The sequence below is a fragment of the Tamandua tetradactyla genome, chromosome 15 (genome assembly GCF_023851605.1).
Source record: "Tamandua tetradactyla isolate mTamTet1 chromosome 15, mTamTet1.pri, whole genome shotgun sequence".
NCBI lineage: Eukaryota > Metazoa > Chordata > Mammalia > Pilosa > Myrmecophagidae > Tamandua > Tamandua tetradactyla.
The window spans coordinates 15,622,022-15,642,814 of record NC_135341.1 but is presented as its reverse complement, the minus strand read 5'-3'; the positions used below and the strand labels follow the sequence as shown (position 1 = coordinate 15,642,814).

Below are 20,793 nucleotides of genomic sequence, written 5' to 3'. Positions count from 1 at the left end.
CTCAGGATCAAGTCCAATGCCATTCTCAAGCCTTATAAGATCCTTAATGATCTGTCCTCATCTCTTGCTCAATACTTACTCTCATGTTCAGGCATTTGCAAATGCTGGTCCCTCTGCCTGCAATGCACTTTCCTGTCTTGCTGTATATCACTACCTCCTAATGGAAATCTTTCTTAATCACCCTCCAAGGCTGAGTTTGGTGCCCCTCACTTGTGCTGCCCTAGCATCCACTGCTCATTCTGCAACTGAACTGACTACATTAAATCGTAATTGCCCATCTACTTAACTGTCTCCTCCACTGGACTCTGAGCAACTCCGGAGGGGAAAAGGATGGTGCTTTGGTCTTGTTCTATCCCCAATGCCAAGCCCTTTGCCTGAGGCTACCTGTAGGCCTTCGGAGATCAAATGATTCACACACATACACACACACACGCACACACACACACACACCCCTCTTTGGTAGTTATCCTTCAACTCAGGATCAGAAGTGAGAATTCAGGCCAACTCATACCATCTTGAGATAGAGCAAGCACCATTTAAAACTCCTGTCTCCTGAAGAGTATTCCTGCTGAACTAGAGGGATCCTGTGGTTGATTGGATATAACATCAAATTTCTCACTTGCCTGTCTCAGGTTCAAAGTCTTGGTCATTTATGCTGGGGCTCCAAACTCTCCGTAAAATATTACTAAGTTTTATATTGCCTCTAAAATGTAGAGTTCACCCACTTTTTAGGACGAAGAAACTGAGACTCCGGAATAATGATTAAGTCAGACAAGGTGACACAGTTAATTAACAGAGGGCAAATTTCCCCTGGGGAATTTTGACTCCCAATTCAACGTTGTTTCCACTGTATTATTTTGCACAGAAAAGGAAAAAATGAATAAGACAAAAAATGATGTAGGAAGGTAATAGATTTATTAGGCTCTACAAAAGAGTAAAGGGATAAAACAGGCAAGATATCATCTTCTTTGGCTATCAGGTAAATATGAGTTAGAAATTTTCTCCCTGATGAAAACCAGCTCATTGCATTCCTTAAGATTTTATACCTTTCAATTTCAGTCTGTTCTTACTTATTCAGAAGAATAAGAGGAAGTTCAGATATCTGTTGCATTGCTTTTCCTGGGTGTATGTTAAGAAGACTGAAATGCAAATGCCTCTCTTCTCTATGCTAGTTATTTTCTTGCCCCTGAAATGGGGTGCAGAGGGGGGAATCTCATTAGATTTTTTGCAATCATATTTCATTTGCTTTGCACATTCAAGATTACACCTATTGCTATTTTTTAAATAAATAGATAGTATAAATATCTGAGTGGCAATAAATATGGAAATAAGGCTCAGCCTCTTGCTATGATGAATTTAAACAGGAAGTAATAGATATGAAAACAAATGTGAAAATAATACTGTTAGCAAACCCAGTCTCCATAAATGTTACTAACTCAATTATCCTCATAGCTTCAGTAAGTTTCTAATCATATATTTCTACTAGCAGGCAAGTTAAAATAACTTATTCCTTCTAGACCTCAGTTAGAAATACACTGGAAAAGGTAACCATTTTTCTCATATCAAAATAATAAAAAACTGAATTTAATTGAATAGAGCCAATGAGTTGAGAGCTGGGTAAATATTATGACTTTTTCAGGCTGTGCAGTGATTCTAAGGAATTTCATATTTATTCTAAGTAAATATTAAACATGATTTGGTAAATGAATTGTTCCAAATTAAAAAAAAAATACATTGTTGCTTAAAGGCAGATTAATATTATTAGTATTTGCCAAGCTTATTATCTTCTAAAGTTTTGCTGGTGGTCTTGGTTACCGTAGAATACCATAAAATGAATTCACTGAAACCACTTGTCTGTCTTTATTACAGCACTCAACATCATTTATTTATTCAAATTAAAACCAAACCTATCATTTTAGGATTACGGTAGGTAATAATATAAGCAATATCTAATATTTAATTGATACAGAAATCTTATTATACACAGAAATTGCTCTAAGTAAGATGAAAGAGGATGATGGCATCTTCATCTTCACTTATATATAGCAGGCCCTCTACTGAGTGCTTTTTATACTAACTCATTTACATACAATCGTCCCAGATAATGAGGTAGGAACCCTATCTGATGAAAGAGAGTCCTGAGGTTTACAGAAGTTGAAGAACCTGATTGAGTTGCTATAAACCTGGGTCTCGACTCCACAGGTGAAGTCCTCAGCGACACCACCCACCGATTTGTGCACAAAACTTCACTCTGTTTCTTTCATCATTTAGTAGGCTTAGATTCATTTCCCACAATACAGAATGAGGCTCTTCCAAGAAACTTACTCCTTTAAAAGTATTATTCATTAACCTTTAGAAGTGATGATTATGATCAACACAAGTATAAGAAGGCAGCTTAAGAAAATGTAATTAAAAAATAGTTGCTATTAAAAATCATCAGCCCTCTGCATTCCCCTACCCATCGTTAGAAACGCCAGTGTTCTCCTACCACCATCTCACATTTGTACTTGTTCAGGACCATCCATGGGCCTAATGGGGGCCGGGGGCCCAGGTGAATTAATAAATATTTTTAGTCTGTTCTATGTACCAGACACTATACTGCGAACATGTCATCAAATTTAAAACAGCACTGCTTTTGGCATGCTTTCCTCCATTTTTTTGAGGAAACCAGGATTGGAAGAGCTTAAAAAAAAAAAAAAAGAAAAGAAAAGAAAACCGTGCCCAGGATCATGCAGCTAACAAGTGACTGAAGTGAAATTTAAAATAGACAAAAACTGCCTTATCTGGCGTCAGAGTTGCTATATTAACTATAAAATTAAATCTTGATGAAATCCTCCTGAGAGAAAAATTTAACTTTTTTGAAAGTTTGTCAATCCCAACGCTTAGACACTTTTCAAAGCAACTATGTTCTCTCAATTTTGACAACATTATGACTTATACCCACTTTAAAAGAAGAGGATCTGAGACTCAGTCATATCAGATGATGGACTGAAGTTTTCACTAAAGATTAATGGGAGACATGGGATTAGAACCCAGATCTTATGATTCCATTCCACTTAGCACCACTCCAGATACTACCAGAGTGGTGGACATAAGACGTGAAAGAGATGTAGACACCAGGTCCTTTAAGAGCAGTGCAGGTGGTTGCCAGTGAAGGGCCAGGTGGGTTTATGCCAGACGATGGCTAATAGACGCAAGGCAGATGGAATGTCAGGTATACAACTAGTGTTGACTTGGGTGATGGAAATATCCTGTTTATTCCGCACTGTCCAATAGGATAGCTTTCAGCCATATATGATTACTGAGCCCTTAAAATGTGATTAGTACAATTGAGGAACTGAATTTTAATTATATTTAATTTCTGTTTTTGTGGGGTTTTTTGGTATGCTAGATGGCGGGGTCACATTTCATTATTTTTCCATGTGAGTATCCCGTTATTGCAACACCATTTGTTGAATTTTTGTTTGTTTGTTTTTTAGGGAAGTGCATGAGCTGGGAATCAAACCCAGGTCTCCCGCATGGCAGACAAGAATGCTACCACTAAACTACCCTTGCACCCTCCCAACTGCATTTAATTTTAATTAACTTAAATTGAAATAGCCACATATGGCTAGTGGTTACCATATCTCACAGCATAGTAATAGACTGGTCTTTAGTCTCTACTTCTGGAGTCACATTATTTATCCTACTGAGCCAGATCACTGTCTCTTCTCTAAACATGCTCTAATTTTCCTATTTTCAATTGCCTCCAGCAACACTAACTCATTTGATGTTCATTAAAAAAACTGTGAAAGAGGCAGGATGGATATATTTTAGTGAGACTTTTCCAGAGAAAGAGAACCGACACGAGATATTTACATTTATATATGTGAATATTAAGAGATTTATTGGCTCAGGTGACCAGGAGATTGGCAAGCTTGAATTCCATTGGTTGGAAACTCATTGAAGGTGAAATTGAATTCCTCAGGAGAAGCTGAAGTAAAGATACATTTTCTTTCTGAATGTTAAAATCTCAGTTCTCACTTTAAGGTCTCCAACCGATTGGATGAAGAGACTCCTCTCATTGCTGAAGGCAATCTTCTTTGTTGATTGTAGATTCATTCAGCCATAGATGCAATCAGCTGATCTGTCCTTCAGGAAATGTTAGCCTTGGTTTATACATTTTTAAATTCAAATACCAGCTGAAAAACTTAAGCTACTTACATTGCATCTTTTTGATATTTTACAGTTCCGTTTGCCTATCTCTTCAATTAATGTATCTAGTCCTTGAATTTGATCTAATAAGAGTGACTTCACCTTAAAACAATAACAACATTGTGAAGCATCTAAGTACAGCACTAGTTCTTTCTCCCTCCTACTATTGCAAGAGGTGGGAAAAGAGAGCCAGAGCAAGGTGATGGGGGTACAGTGAGTGTGAGAGATTGCTTCATTGTGTTCAGTGTATGGGACTCATACCATTAATGGTAAATGAGATGATTTTAGGTAACAACAGACGTGGTGCTAAATATCACGGAATAAATAAATTGCTCCATTTTCAATTTTCCTTCAATCTTTCTGCTATCTTTAAGGAGAACATCTCAATATGGTACCATCATGTCTTTTAACACCTCTCTAAAATTTGCTCATTTCCAATTTTTTCACACAAACTAACGCTACCTAGGAATGATCACTTAGGAGGACAGCAGTATCTAATTAGAAGCAGTAACCTTGCTTAGTATTGCATTTGCTTTTATATATTTAGATATATAAAATATATATCCTTATATTTAGAACAACTGATTCTAGTTCTCCACATAGAACAAATATATATATAAGATATATATATATATATCTTATTTGTATAAATTCATGTAAGTAAAAGAAGAAGTTCCTAAAAGTGGCATCCTATGTTTAAAACCTTGGAGGGTGGGCCACGGTGGCTCAGCAGGGAGAGTTCTCACCTGCCATGCCAGTGAGAAACCCGGGTTCAATTTCCAGGACCTGCCCATGCAAAAAAAATAAAAAATCAAGTGGAGTATTCTGCTTGGGTCATGGCCTTATGCAGTTTCTTTTGCTGTGGCTCCTTATTTAAAAATTGAGAATTCCCAATTTGTTTGCAGCCTATATACGGGAGATCTTTGGGGAGGTGCAGTCAAGTGGTCCAATAATAGAAGGAGTGAAGTAAATGCTGAACAAGCATCCTCCAGGCTTCATCTAATGGAGATATGAACTGAAAGGAATACTCTGTGAGGACATACTGCTTTCACTTGTCAAGTGAATTAATTGATCTCCAGCACCATCCACTAAATGGCACTTTACAAATCCAGAGCCATGCTCTAGGAGGGGAAATTCATCTGATGGAGAAACAGTATCACCTGAGATGAGAGAGAGCCTGCTCAGGATCAAAAGTGGTCATTTCCGTCATTCTCATGGCATCTTTGATTTGTCACAGCAATCGTATTTGTGTCAAACCCAGTTCATTAAGGAGACTATGATAGATTCCACAAAACCTAAAATATGCCAGCCTCACCTGCTCCCCTTCACACACAAAAATAGGCATTTTTGTTCCAGAAATGCCAAACCACTAGTAAGTGACTCCCAAATACAGATCTATCTCACACCTCTGAATTGTGCACAAGCTTTATTTCCACCAAGATTACCCACCTGCTTACTTTGCAAGTTCATATTCATCCTTCAGCACTTCTATCAGCCGTCACTTTTCCAACCTCTGATCAGCTCCGCAGACATGTGCTTTGGTTGGTGTCTGATTCTGCACTTTATTAACTGTGTGGCCATGGACAAGTTACATAACTTTCTTTTGCTTTAATTCCCCCCTCTTCTAAAATGGAAAAATGGTAGTGGTCATATCACAAGATTATCATGAAGATTAAATTATATCAATGCAGTTCGCTTAGCCTAGTTCCTGGCCCACAGTAAGTAATGCTCCATAAATGTTACGATTTCAAATTATTTTTTGTTTTATCAATACACTGACGGCATTGATTGTAATTAAATTGCAATATCTTCTGTTAAACTGAGAATTCCTTAAAGGCATGGACTGAAATTTATACAATTTGTCCTCAGCCCCAGTATGGTACTGGGAATGCAATACATTTTTGTTGAATTGAACCGCAATTGAATTGAATTGCATCTGGATGGTGCTGGCTGGTGATTTCTTATGCAAAAAAAATAGCAGCAGCAAAGGTTGCTGAGCACTTATTTTGTTCCAGGCATTGGTCCCAGGATTTATGGGTATTAATCACCTCAATCCTGTAACCTTCCGAAGAAGGTGCTATTATTATCCCAATCATAGAGATAAGAAAACTGAGACAGAGAAATTCCATGCTTTGCCCAAGGTCATACAGGAGAGCCAGGATTTGAAGTCAGACAGTCTAATTCTAGAGATTTCACTCTTAATAAGTACACTTTAATGATCTACTACTCAAGAAACTGTTTGATAGATATATGGTTATGTAGGTGTGTATAATGAATTATCCATTTATTTCAGATAATAAGCTTTTAAATAAAGCTCACAATGATATAATTATTTCTATCAAAACCATGTGCTAATTATATGACTCTCAACTCTTTCTAGTGTAGCTTTCAGATACACCAGTCAAACTGACTTAAGCAAATGAGGAAATTACTGGTGGGAGGCTAAGAAATCCAAATGTCAGGTTAGCTTCAGGTACTCAGGCAGAGTTCAAGACTCAGTCTCTTGGTCACCGTCTCTCATCTGTGCTATCCTGTGTGTTGTCTTTACTGTCAGGCAGGACCACTCCATGCGGAGGCCCCAGAGGCTGCAGGTTTATAACTTCTCAGTTTAGCAACCTCACAGGAAAAAGGAGCTTTTATCCTGAAGGGCCAACATAAGACATAAAACCAATGCACTAGAGAACTTCATTGGTGCATTCCTCCCTGAACTGATCCCTGATTCGAGGGGGATGGAATAGACAAAGAGGCCAGGCCAGGTCATATGGATACATGGATTGCGAGGGTGAGAGAAAGTTGTTTCCCTAAAGAAAAACCCAAGTACTTTGGGGGAGGGGTAAGTAGAATTAATGCTGGAAGGGCAAAATAATGGATGAGTACAAAACTAATTACTGGTGATTTTTATTTGCCCGTAATGCCTGCCTCTAGAATCTTTACATGGCAACAACTCTAGCAAGTTTATTAAAAAATACAAATGATAAAATTAGACTTCATTTTTAAATACTAGTAATCCCTCCACACCCAAGTGAGTTGGTATATCAGTCTATAAATTTCAAGATGTAGATCTTGTTGGTATAAACTACAACCTTGGAGGGCCTATTTAGAAAGACTGCTGAGGATTTTCTCATGGCTTTGTATCATTTACATTGTCTGGCACAATACATTTCAGGAATGAATTGAAATTTGGATGTGTGTATAGTGTGACTTTACATATTGTATATGATTTGTCTTTCTGAATTGAGGGGGCATTAAATTCAAGAAGGATTGAATAATAATATTCATAATTGAATTAATTTTGGTGTATTCCTTCTTGGAGAAAGGGACTTTTAAAGAATCAAGGAAATACTAGAATACAGAGCAGTTTGCCTTTACTGCTTTAGTTTCATGTTAAACCATGTTGCACTGGTGATTTTTTTTTTCCTTTGAGAAAAGTTGTCATCTCAGAAAATGAAATGGCAATGGTTTTTGAGCTTGGCCCTTGGGCTAGAGCCAACTTGAAAACTCAGAGAATAAGAAAAAAAAATGTTTCTTTAGACCTGCTTTCTCCTCAAATCATATCAATTCAAAAAGATTTTCAGTTTCTGTCCCCATGGCTCAAACGCAGGTCGAGATAGATTTCAACCTGCTACAGATAGGACAGAAAATGATATTAAACCAAAAATAAGTATTAGAAGCCTTTCCATTACGTGCTATTTTTTTGCATTTTTTTAAAATTTGATAGCTGTTTTTCAGTCCTCTCCAAATTTCTTTCTTGTATTACAGCAGCCTCAGAAAGTACTTCACCACAAAGACACTTCAATATGCTCTCTTCTTCTTACCCAAATCAGACCAGAGACATCCAAATGAATCTTAATAGGTTAGTCAAATTGAATTGAGCTTTTCCAGACCATAACATTTAGTATTCTTCCAGTGTGAGGATATCTGGATTGTAATTAAGAAAACTCCACATTACCGCTGACACCCGAGTGCTCTGAGAAAATGCCTAATTTACATATAGCTGTGCCCATTCTGTATGCTCTGCATCTGTCACATTTTAAAGGACAGTGTGATTGTGCATGCAAAGTGGAAAGACACATAATGAGGACAGAAACACTCTCAGCATTGTCTATAGGTCAACTGAATTTCTGAATTTGAATGCAAAAGAAAAAAGATTATTCTCTAGTCGTTGTGAAGAGTCAGTGCTAAGTGGCCTGAAAATGAAAACTTCCTTGCTTTGCTGCAGTCAGACATCTGGAATCATTCATTTATTCAGTTAGTGCAACAAATGTGTATTGCATACTATTTTAGTTGTAAGCTGCTGGAATATAATGTACCCAAAACAGAATAGCTTTTGAAAAGGAAATTTATTAAGTTGCAGGTTTGCAGTTCTAAGGCCAAATTAAGGCATCCAGAGAAAGATATCTTAACTCCAACGAAGTTGGAGGGTTCTCTCTCAGCTGGGAGGGCACATGGCTACCTCTGCTAGCTTTCTATCCTCATTTCAGAAGCCTTCCCAGGGGCATTTTCCTTCTGCATCTTCAATGGTCTCTGGCTGTGTGGGCTGTGTGGGCTCTGTGGGCTCTGTGGGCTCTAAAGCTTTTTCCAAAATGGTTCCCTCTTAAAGGACTCCAGTAAGCAACCCCACCTTGAATGGATGGAGACACATCTCCATGGAAACTCTCTGATCAAAACTTACCACCATCTCCATGGGAACAATAAAAAAGATCCCACCCAGCAATACTGAGCGAAGATCAAAAGACATGGCTTTGTGGGGGTCCACCACAGTTTAAAACCAGCATAAGTACCTTCAGAGTTACTTAAGAGTTTGGTCAGGGACAAATAACAGAATTCCCATCTGCAGTAGTTTAACCAATGGTAATTTTTTATTCTCGTATAACAAGAAATCCATAGGTATTGGTTATTGACTTTGCTTTTATAACATAAGCACCAGCATCACAGGAATTTTCTTGGATTATCTTTTACGATGGCTCCTGTAGTTGCAGTCATGCACAAGTGTTGATGACTGAAAACAGGAGGATTGAAAACCAGACCAGCAGAGACTTTGTCTTTTAATTGGGAAATCAAAATCTTTACCAAGAAACATCCCCATCAGACTTTTGCTTGCTTTTCATAGACCAGAACTGGATCATATGTCCAACCTCAGAAATAAGGAAAGCTAGTAAAGCAATTGCTTGCATTTATAGCCTCCAGAGTGGGAAGCATCAAGGCAAAAGGTTGGGGAATGGCTTTTCTGTACCAACCTTATAGTGCCAGGCCCAGCTGCCATGTTTCAGGTACTCTGCCTGGTGCCCCAAATACTTGACTGAAAATAAACTGTCCCTGGCCTTAGTATGGACAAACGAAATTTTTAAATGTGTGAACAATAGGCACATCATACAACAGATGTCTAAGGGAAAGAAGACTTAACTTTGGTAGTGCGTGGAAGTGGTCTAAGAATAATTCTGAGACATTTATTTTGCATGCTCTTGGCTTATTTGCCCTACACTTTGTTTTCTCCTTAGATAAGGGAGGCAAGGGTAGGCTGGGTCAAGGAACAATGACACAAAGAATATTCATAAAACGTGGGAGAAAAATCTGCAACATTTGGAAACAGTGACATTTGCTAGCTCATTTTGAGGGGGCAAACAGAAGTGAGTCTGAACTTCCTGCCTAAGAATAAGTCAACTGGAAATAGCAAATATATTTCAGTTATTCATAGATTTTTACAGAAAACCTTGAGAATGTAGAGTACACAATAGGCTGATTTTGTGTGATGTCTGCCAGCATCCTAACGTCTAACCTGGTTAGGTCAGGTGTGAGTCATGTCCTCACTAGAAATTCTCAGTGAGAAACAAGCATTTGGGTTGAGACTTTAAGAAGACAAGAGTCTATAGCGGAAGGACCAGGGGAAGCAACACGGGTCAAGGTGAAGAGGAATGATAGAGAAAGGTTTAGGGAACTAGATGCCATTCAGATTTGCTGGGGCAGGAAAGGAAGGCTCCTGGGTCGTTCTCTAGTCAACTGAAATTCTGTTTGTAGTTCTGTTTCAAAGGCCGCACTTAAGCCATGATTTGGCCTCATAAAACATACCCTTAAAAAGTGTATATGTGTCTATAGACTGTGTGAATATCAGGGACAGCAGGGAGCAGCACGAACTCTGGCAAACTGAAGAACATGAGCCCGGTCCAAAGGAGCACTATTCAGACTCCATGTTGTTTGTTTTCCCATTTTTTTTTCAGAAGAAGACTGAAATCTTAATGTAAAATTTCCTTATCTTTAAATATGGGTAATTAGTTTCAACTATTAAAATTAACAGTGAAGCCCCCCCCACCCCAAGGAAAACAATATCTGCAGTTTAGTTTGATCTCACAAGTTGCTGATTTTTTACCTTCATGTTAAATAAATACGTTTTATAACTTGTTAGGCTTATTATCTTCAGGTGTCACTTTATTTTTTAAACATGGGCAGGCACCAGGAATTTAACCTGGGTCTCTGGCATGGCAGGCAAGAACTCTGCCAACTGAGCCACCGTTGCCCGCCCCGGGTGTCATTTTTAATCAATAAAATGAGTAACCGCTGTTCAAAATGTCATGGAAAAATATCCTTTCATCAATTATTTGCTTCTTAAATCGGTAGTTTTAAAAGAAAAATTCATAAATATATCATCTGAATTTGATTGGAGTAAAACATCCAAGTATAAAACATATAAATATTAAAACAGCACCATTAATAATGATCATATACACTAAATTATTCTTATCCTCCCAGTGTTTTTTTTTTATGTGAGTCCACTGCAGATATGAAGCTTGATTTTTGTTTTATTTGCCTTTTCACAGAACTGAGTTCTCTTTCTGTAGACTCTTTCTGCTGATATGAATCTTGATGCTTTTTAAATGCAAGGAGAAAACATTTATAAATGTTGGCACCTCTTATTTTCAATTTACATGAAGAATAGCCAGCATTTTGCTATCACTATCTTCCAAACTTCACCTGCTATCTTCATATTTTTTGCATGGTCTTTATCATTATTCATTTGAAGACTTACTTTAAATTTCCTTAAATGTATTCATTTTAGGAAATTTTCTCATCACTTGTATCAGTTATCTTTTGCTGTGTCATAAACCTTCTCACGCCTAATGGCTTAAAGCAACAAGAATATGTCATTTCTCATGCTTCTGTGCCTTGGCTTGTGGTTCTCCTGGTCTGTCCTGGCTCAGATGGAGCCAGAGGATAGGACAGCCACCAGCAGATGCCTGGCGTTGGGAGGCCGAGTGACCCAGCAGGGCCTCAGCTGGGATAACTGCTGTCTGCTCCCCATGACTTGTCATTGAGGTGAGTTCAGGGTTCCAAAAAGCAGAAAGAGAAGGAGGCCCCAGCACTTTTCAAGCCTCTTCTTATGTCAGATTTGCTAGTCTCCTATTGGTCGAACAAATCACATGGCCAAACCTAGCTGGAAGGGATGGGGAAATAGGCTCCACTTCCTGATGGGAGCAGAAACAATCACATTGCAAAGCGGTGTACATATGAGGAGGGGAAGGATTTATGGCCATTTCTACAATCTAAAAATAGAAAATAAATCGGTATCACCTGAAAAAGAAAACTATGACAATTAATTGGCATTGCTTAATCACTATTGCTATTAAAATAAGCTTTCCCAACCATCATAGCACCCACACCACCTTTATGGATCCTCTGCCCTCAGATTGGGGATCATTGCTCTGGGTTTTTATTTTGCTGTCAAACTTTGGGAATGTATTACATCCTGCTCCCAATTGAGCTAAACTTTCAGCCATGAAATTCAACCAGCAAAGTAGGAGACATTTGGATCCAAGAAGTGCTATGAATCTGAACTTTTTGCGAATGCTGCATCTGAAATATTGCTGTATTCATATTCCTGGTCTCCTTTCATTTTCTAGCTTTCCTTGACATAAGCAAAATAAGTTACAAAATGCCCAGATTGTGAGTTTTCTTTTTCCATGTATGTTTCAAAGGCTCGTTCTATTTGTTTAAAAGTCAAGTGTTTGTTATTATTGAAATTAAATATTAAAAATGAAGAGATTTCTATTACCTCTCATTTCCTCATGTACTTTAAATCAAATAGGTGAAAACTCCTGGATGCATTTGTGTATCTCAGACTCTCTCTCATAAGTTATGCCAAGGAGAAAGCATATTGACTATATGTATTTTCTGGGAAATTAAGTCAAACTTTTCCATATCATACAACGACTCCACAAAAACAGCCATGTTAATTGTGTGGCATTGTGCAGGGGGAGGAAAGAAGGCAGTTGATTTATATTTTCCATTTCTCGAGGGTCATGACAGATGTCAAAAAATGTTGGGCAGTTCTTGCCAAATTGCAAAAATTACCAATGATCAAAATATTTTTGTCATTTCAGACACATACACACACAAATCAAATTAGATCCAAGAGTCTATAACCCTCATATGAAAGTCAGAGTATGTTTTCTAAAGATAAGTTAATTACAGTAAACCTGATGGTATCACGGTCTCCCCCAGAGACTGCATCAGCAAAATGGCGTGTTGTTCTGTTCCTTCATGAAACATCTGCTTAACACATATAGAAGCATCTGGCAGGCAAGCATATAAAGCACTGGGAGCCTCAGACCTCCCCTCCAGGCTCACCTCTACCCCCCAACCAAGCGTTCCATATTCCAAGTCAGAATTCACTCAGCTACCCACGACGGCCTAATGAAATCAGAGAAACAATGTGTCTCGTTCAATTCCACAGGATTTGACTTATAAGGCAATCAATGAGTGCAGGGTCAGAGATGCTTCTTTCCTAGTTGGTATCAATTTTTATAGATCTGAAGTGGCCTCAGAGGTTTTGCGTACCCTGTTCTTTCTCCCTTGCCTGAAGTCCCCGTCAGCACCAAGCGCATCTCACTGGGAGCATGAACTTTCCTTTAATCTAATCCATTTAGAAAATGACTCACAATTTATTGAATAAAGTACAGAAAATTGATACCATTTCATTAGGCTGACAAAGTCTTTTTCACTGCTGGCATCTGAAATGTGTTTTCTATTTAAATTTTATTTATATCAATCTTCTCTAGTGGGAGCGAGATTAAAATGAAAGGCCTTACAACCAGTGTACAACTTTCCCATTACTGCCAAGATAGCAAACACTAGTTTTGCAAGCGAATAAGGTGCTAAGAATTTTCTGGGCATAATTTAATATTTAGGATCAGGTACAAAGCAGAATCAACTAGAAGTGGTATTTTAATATATCAATAACTAAAGAAGGTGATTATTTTGCATATGAAAAGAGGAAAGGGCACTTAACTGACATTATTTGATTATGGTAAATGTGCAGCAACTCTAGCAAAACCTATATTATGGGATCTAATAATGCACTCATAAAGTGCTTTTTAAACTGAGAAAAAAAACTTGTATACAGATATATTCCTCCAAGGAGCCATTTCTAAAGTTATAAGAACACAGAGAGCTACATTAAAAAATTATAGGTGTACCTGTGCCTTAAAAGTTGTTTGTAAATATTTTTTAATCCAATTTTCCTTTTGATTTAAAGTTTAGACCATTTCAAAACTATTCTCCACACCCACATTCAGGAACCATCATCACCACCCCCACCCCAGCACCCCCATTTGTTGTCATGGTATGTACGGCTCAGATGGAAATGGCATCCACCTGGACACAGAATTTCAGAGTGACAAATGGAAATGTGTGTTCTTTTCTTTAATAGCAAGATCTCACACACTGAATTGACTAAACCTAAGAGTTACATGTATGGTGGCTACATCAAGTTCAACAGGGAACTCTAAGATCCATCAATTTATACTAAGGAATCTACTATAATATTTATTTTTCTGGCTTAGAGGTATCCTATGCTTGGCCTCTTTGTTATCTCTTCATTCTTTTGCAGTCCTCTTGGTTGGGTTTCTTTGATGAGGAATTATTCACAAAGAAATTGAGGTTTTAATACTTTATTATGTCTACTGTATAGCTGGTCAAGATGGCATGAGTGCTGGCAGTTGACCAGGTTCATTAGCTAACTAAGCAATGGGTTTCTGCAGCTCTAAAGGAAAAAATCCATGCCCATTAAAATCAATAAGAATTCTAATCATAACTGTTGAATCTGTCTAGAGAAATAGGTACTTCTGGTGGAAGGTGGCAATTAGCAAGATCTTTCTATAGGACAATTTGATGATATATAAAAGCTAAGAACTACTAAACATTTTTACCACTTGACTCAGCAATTCCACTTCTTGAAATTTGTTCTGAGGAAATGAATACATTTGCAAATATGTGTGCATATTCAGATGTACATTCTTTCTAGCAAACAAGCATCCAGCAATAACAACAAAAAAAGACTTAAATTTACAGCAATAGGGGTTTGGTTAAATGAATGAAGATATTGTCCCACAATTGAATATTATGTAGGCATTAAAGTGATGGGTATCTTTTTATTTATGGGCATGGAAAAATATTTATGATCCAACATTAGGTGTTAAAGTAGGGTATAAGAGTATGTGTGGTGTGATCTTAACTTTTTATGAAAAGCATATAAATGTGTATATGACTATATTCAATCATTTAAACACATAAATATTCAACATCTCCTATGTACCAACACTGCTAGCCCTAAGGACCACAAAGTGTTTGTCTTCATGCGGCTTACTATCTAGTGGGGAAAAAAGACAAAAATCCAGGCAAACTAAAAATGTTGTTTTAATTCAGGTAGTTGTATATGCTAGGAATAAAATTAAAGCAGGATATAAGGGAAAAGCAGCAGAATGAGGAGGCCATGTATCATTATATATAGGCTGTCAGGAAAGGCACCTTTGAATCGAGTCCCTAGTGAAAGGGTGTGGGCCCTGTGGATTCTGGGAGATAAGGCCCCTGACAGAGGCTGAGGCTGAATTAGAAACGAGATTTACAGGTCATCAGAATAGTCAGAGAGAGTAGAAAGGTGGTTTGGGCCATGGAGGAACCAAATAATCTAGCTCCATGAAGGGCATGGTAAGGAATTTCTATGTGATGGAAACCGTTGGAGGGTTTTAGGCAGGGAGTGATATGAAATAATGCGCATGCTTAAAGTTCTCTCTAGATGCTGTGTCAAGACTAGTCAGCAAGAAAAGTTGGAGGAACCTGGTCATCGAGGTTTTCATCAGCTCACCAGCAAGAGCAGGACAGGTAGCCCCTCCCGCTCTTCGCTTGCGGCCCCCCACGGCCACCACCAGCACCACCTGGGTTCCACTTCCAAGAATAGCCCCTGCGGGAGTGCGGAGTCCTCCGGGGAAGCCATCCCCGAGCACCCTGGTCTCCCTTAGGCATGACCCACATCACCCGTGGGAAGGTTTATTAGGGAAGTCCAACTTCCCATTGATGGACGCTGTGTTGGACGCCCCAAGGTCCTCGGAATCTCCCCAGACCTCCAGTGGCCCATCACCTGTGACCTAGTGAGGAAGCAGCCTGGCAGCCAGCACAGCAAATCCACCACCGGACCCCCCCCTTCCGCAGGCAAGGTCCGGTCACTGCCACCTCCAGCTAACCCCAGCTACCACCTGCCACCTCCAGCCACCAAGCTTCCAAAGGCACCAGGCTCAGTGCCCACCTGGCCCCACCCCACATACCAGGCAGGCTGCAGGAAGCAGAAGTAGTAGGATTCTTTTCACATCAAAAAAGCGAAACAACAAAAAGGAAGTTGCGGGAACCCCACTCTACTCTCCAAGACTTGCCCGAGCTTCCCTGCCATCTCTAACCCTTCACCTTGCACCAACTGTAAAATAAACTCCAAATAGCTTTGGGAAAAAAAAGAAAACAAAACAAAATACGTGTTTGGCTCAACAAAATTAGAAATTACTACCTACTAACTTCAGGGTCACAGCTTAAATATTTTAAACATAGAATGCTGCATTTGAGAATGCAGGAAATTTGTTTAATGAGCATAGTTCTTTGTATATTTTCTTCAACATATATCACAAATTATATTGCTACACCAATGAGAAAACATGGCTAAATTTAATTCCAAAATAAAACCAACTATTTACAGAGAACAAGAGGAATATCCCATTTATAAGTAGACTCAAGGATAGAGCTATCATGTATTGAAAATGCAGATTAAGCTTTTTAATGACTGATTCAATTTCTTTACTTGTGATTGGTTTGTTGAGGTCATCTATTTCTTCTTGAGTCAAAGTTGGTTGTTCATGCCTTTCTAGGAAGTTGTCCATTTCGTCTACATTGCTGTATTTATTGGCATAAAGTTGTTCATAGTATCCTGTTATTACCTCTTTTATTTCTGTGGGGTCAGTGGTTATGTCTCCTCTTCCTCAGTGGCGACCAACCCAAGGAGAGGAATATTATTATTGGCAGAAATAAGGAGAGCTCCCTTGAGTTGGCAAAAAGTTTCTGAAAATTTCCTCTCACCACATTAGAAAATGTTTTTTTGACAGGAAAGTAGGAACTCTGCCTTGGAGTTCTAATGAGATGGCTTGAAGCAGTCCATGAGAAATGAAAAATTTTTTTGCTGTTTTGTGTCTTGTCTTAAAAGTTCTTGTGAGGTTAGCTTTTTGCCCCTTATCTATATACTTATTCGTTTTAATGTGAAAACAATATTTTAATTTCTTCATTGTTAAATGACGTCATCAATGAGGATTTCTTTTACCACCACCACATTGACAATCTAAATGAGGACCACTTACTATGACAGCACCTTGAATCTTATATTTTCACATGCATCCCAATTTGTTGATATTATTTTTATTGTCTGCATGTAGTGTAATAATATCTCCCACAAGAGACTGTATTTCCCTTTAGGGTAGGAACTGAATTTCTTTGTTTTATGTCCAGCACAGCATTTAGTGAAGAGCTTTTGGGTGAATAGATAGTAACTTTTCTGTCCAAATAGCTTCAACGAAAATTACTACTCAAAGAAATTGTACTGCACTAACCTTGTGGCTCTAAGTACTGCCCATTCTATGGTCCACACCCTCACCTCCAATAAAATTGCCTTAGTTTAAAAAGCACAAGAGAAACATTTGTAGATGAAATGTAATGCTAATCCCATCATCACCATGAACTCCATGTATGTCTTTGAAATATGCTGTAGACCCTGTAAGAAATACAATTTTAATCTATAAAAAAGGAATATATACATCACAGAATCAGTATAAACTTCTACTAAACGTCAGGTGTAAACTATCTATGAAGGTCATTGGATTTAGCCATACATAGCTAGACTGAGGATGCAGGAATAAGCAATAGCAATAACTACCGTGTCTTGAGTTATAAAGTTTATTGGGTATTATGTTAAGTGTCTTATTTCATTAGTTCATCTAAAATTCCACAATGTCCAGTTGTGATTTTTTTCTTAACTCCTTTTATAAGTAAAGAAACTGAGACTTGAACTAAACAACCTCTCCGAGTCACACTACTAGTAAGTGGTGGAGTTAAGATCCAAATCAAATAGCTTAGGGTGGTCACCATTAAATGTCTCTAAATCGAATCCTGTCTTTAAATATGTGCTCATAGAAAAGTGAAATTTGAAATGACTGCAAGGAAGATTTCCAGTACCCTTAATTTTCTGTCTGCTTTGATAAATGGAGTCACTGCAGATCTTTTGAAGGGGAGCACTGTAATAGCTGTACCCAAATCCTGTGCAAAAAGGCAAGCACGGGAGCTGTCCCAGTTCTCTAAGGGAGTTCCAGCCAGTGCTTTAAATGGTGTGACAGGTTGCACAAAAATGAGCTTGAAAACTTGTTTTGATTTGATGTACTTGTATCCTATTTCTGAGAACATGAATGAAATGCAATCATACGTTCAACATTTATTTTATGCTCAAACTCTCATAAGTCACAGAAGCAAGGTAAGAGTTTGGCATATTATCGAAGAGCAGTGGTTTACTCTCTAACTTTGTAAAGAATTGCCTTTTATGTTTTGGAGTGATTTTGTTATTTAGAATACTACAAATGATGATGACAGTGACAATGCTGATGATAGGTAATATTTATTGGACATTTATGGATGCCAGATAGTCTGCTAGGTGTTTTAAATGAACTTCCTTCTGTAATCCTCACAGCTCTTTGAGACAGGCACTTTTTTTTTCTTTCTCTTTTTGGTTTTCATTCATTCATTTATAAATTTCAAACTTTTCTTGAGCTACTCCATGCCATTCAAAGATGAGTGCAATATGATCCATGCCCCAGGAGCTCATTGGCTAGGGGACAGGCAGATACATGAGCTAATAATTAGAGTCCAAAGAGTTATAGTTACTACAGCTGAGTTACTGATTGCTGTTTTTCCCCAGTTCTTCCTAATACCACTTTCAACTCTGCCCTTCACAATTCTAGCACAGGCATCCAAAGTTATGGCCTTATCCCTTGTAGGGTTTCAACCAGGGGTACTTAACTGGCATTGCTGTAGCGTCTTCCTTTTGCAGTCCATCTTGCACACCACTGCCAGATTCATCATTCCCACCACCCCTTTCATCATATGTTCCCTTTGCTCATAGATTCTAGAATCTTCAGGGACTCCCCATTCCCTTCAGAAAAAACCAAGCTTTTTTGTTTTCAAGACCTTCCACAGTCATATTAAGGTTTTGTCTCCCTCTTCCTACTGTGAACTTGTTCTTTTAGCCCAATAGCATGTTTACTGCTGGAGGAGCATTTTGATCTTTTCTGCCTATTAACTGTAAGCCATGCCATTTCTTAGGGACACATAAAATTTGGCCTGCCTTAAATACTAAGAGCACCCCCATTGAGAAACTCTGAGCTAAACTGTAAGCTCCTTGAGGACAGAGACTATGTCATGTCCACTATTTTATTACTCTCAGTAAATAAGGTAGTGCTTTAACTACAGTAATTGCTCAATAAAGATTTGCTAAACTGGGACTGTCCTGTAACTTCTTGTTGAAGAGTGCTTTGAAAACTATTGCTTCTTATTTCTTTGCTTTTTATATATGTTATACTATACAATAAAAGTAAAAAAAAATTGCTAAATCAATAAATATTACATATTAAATAATAAAAAAGATTGTCATATCTTAGATGTTATAATGTTTGTGTGCTATGTTTATTTATTCAGCTCATTTATTATTATCATTTTGCTCTATTTCCATGGGAAAATATTTCATAACTGAAAAAATAGGATTTCTGATCTATTTTGGATTTCTTGCTGAAAGATGGATTGATCCTTTTTTACAGTCTCTCTTTTATTCTACAGCAATACATCCTGGTATAAGGGAGAAATAAAGACCCATGATTAAAGTGGCTTTAGTGCTCTTAAGACTCTCTCAAGGGAAGATGAACATTCTTGAAAGTGTTAAAGAGCAGATATTTTCCTGAATGTGGCACATTCATAAGCAGAATCCTAGAACCTTGAGGTTAAAAGGGACCTTAAAAATCTTCTTCCATCATCACTACAGATAAGAGAAAGTTGGTTTATACAGCCAGTATTTAATGAACCCAGTTATTTTGGGGGAGGTAAAGATCCCTTGTAACACTTATACATCTATCTCACAAGTTTCCAATAGCTTCAAAAATTGTTCACTTGGGGGAATTTTTATTAAAATACCATAACTAGTGAGGAAAAAGCAGCACATCTTAGACCAGAAAGTAAGTGTGATAAACTGCCTTGCCTAAATTATTTTTCAGGTAATTTAGTTTCAAAAGAAATAAAATATTTTTGTTTTCTCCAAGGGTTTATGCCTGACATATACTTTACTTTAAATAATAATATAGCAAAGAGAACTCATTCATTCAGTGACCAGCCAATAATTGCTTTTTTTAGAGTCCTGAACACAAAGCTAGAATGAGGTAGTATTGCAATTATGAAAAACATGGATTTTTGTGGTTAAACGTGCCTGGATCCTAGTGTTAATTCCTTCACTCCCTACCTATGTGAGCTTGGTTTAAATAACCTCTCTGGGCTTCAGATTCTTCATCATACAATGGGATGCTAATAATCCCACCTCATAGGGGTGCTATAAAGATTGAGATAACACATTTTAAAGTACTTAACACAAACACATTAGAGGCATTCAATACATGTCAGTCATGTTTATTATCACATTAATTATAATTTAAGTTATTTCAGAAGCATTTATATCTATATATTTGGCATTACGAGACTCACCATAAGAAAAATGACAAAGCAGTTAAATGGCACAAATAGCTCATTTTATTAAATCTGTTACAATACTCTGAAGGTTTTGGGTACCAGTTTGGGAGCGGAGGGAATATTTTAAAAATCCTCTTTTTGTGATTTTTTGTAAGAAAATTACAGAAAATTGAATTTATTCCTATTCCTAAAGTTTATAAGAAAAACCAGAGGCTGTAACCTGACAAATGATACCAAGTGATATATATTAGCATGACCTCATAATGTATACATCTGAAATAAAATTGACCTAATAGAGCCTTTAGAAAAGCAACACTGGGAGAATGAGGGTAGTGCCAAATCATCAAATTCTACTGAGGAGTAATATGGATTTTTAGAAAGTATAGGCAGGTCTGGGGTCATTTTTCTTTTTAGAAAGCCTTTTCTTTCCCCTAAGAGCCAGTGGATCTTCACAACCCTGAAATAAAGTGGTACATGGGTTTTAAGATATATTCTTTTTATAACTGTCTACATTTTCATTTA

General features: G+C 37.7%; 1 protein-coding gene across 3 annotated transcripts in view; it reads left to right on the top strand.

Annotated features, from left to right (window-relative positions):
* TAFA1 (TAFA chemokine like family member 1) overlaps positions 1-20,793 on the top strand; it is a 581,723-nt gene that overhangs the window by 552,327 nt on the left and 8,603 nt on the right. The gene's annotated exons all lie outside the window — the stretch shown is intronic.